At 36.3% G+C, this 984-nt stretch overlaps 1 non-coding gene across 1 annotated transcript; it reads left to right on the forward strand.

The window, feature by feature from the left end:
- The first annotated feature begins 351 nt into the window (after positions 1–351).
- On the forward strand, positions 352–513 carry LOC141420921 (U1 spliceosomal RNA). Its single transcript, XR_012445645.1, has one exon. It is a non-coding gene; the product is annotated as a U1 spliceosomal RNA (small nuclear RNA).
- The last annotated feature ends 471 nt before the right edge of the window (positions 514–984 follow it).

Genomic DNA, 984 nt, shown 5'->3' on the forward strand with positions numbered 1-984 from the left:
AGATCACTTGTGCTCTCTACCACTAGTTTCTTCACTATAAAATGAAAGTACCAATACTTGCTTCATAGAATGTAGCACAGTGCCCAGAATTTGGTGTGAACTAAATAAATGGCACCTTCTCACATACCCATCAGATATATTTTTACCTCATCAAGAGCAGGTACAATTGGAAGTTCTTTTCCCAGTCACTTCCTTCATTCCTAAACTGTAGAACAAGTTTGCTACTTTTGTACTGGAGGTGAGTATTACTCATTTTTAGGTTTCTTATTAGTTAAAAATAAATGCTTAGTACTTGGCTTAAATCTTATTACAGGACCTTCTTCTGAACACTTGGATGAAAAGTATACTTTGATACTTACCTGGCAGGGGAGATACCGTGATCACGAGGTGGTTTTCCCAGGGTGAGGCTTATCCATTGCACTCCGGATGTGCTGACCCCTGCGATTTCCCCAAATGTGGGAAACTTGACTGCATAATTTGTGGTGTGGGGGACTGTATTTGCGCTCTCCCCTAAAAAAAAAGTATATTTTCTGCTCCATAGTAGTGGTCCCCTTTTGTATGCCTATAAAAAGAAAAGGAAAAATCCTTTTCTGGTAGTCTGACATCCTGTAATTAACAAAAGGAGGGAAAAAAATCCTTTGGAAATTTTTACTCAGATGTGCAATATTCTGTTGTCTGGCCTTATCTGAGATATAAGTACTGTGTTTATATTTTGCTAACTACAGGACATATTTAAAGTTTCATGCATAGAGGTGTGATGCAGGTTGCAAATATATTTTGTCTCTATTTCATGAATATGTGATATTTATAGTAAGTTGATTAAGTTTTGATTTTGACTGGAGTTGTGGTTCAAGTGGTAGAGTACATGCAAGTGCAAAGCCCTGAGTTCAAACCTAGTTCCACCAAAAAAAAAATTCAGTTTGATAATTGACTCAGTATAAATGGAGATACAGAAATATGTATTACTAATTTAAATGTTGAATG

Source organism: Castor canadensis, chromosome 2 (genome assembly GCF_047511655.1).
Source record: "Castor canadensis chromosome 2, mCasCan1.hap1v2, whole genome shotgun sequence".
NCBI classification, from domain to species: domain Eukaryota; kingdom Metazoa; phylum Chordata; class Mammalia; order Rodentia; family Castoridae; genus Castor; species Castor canadensis.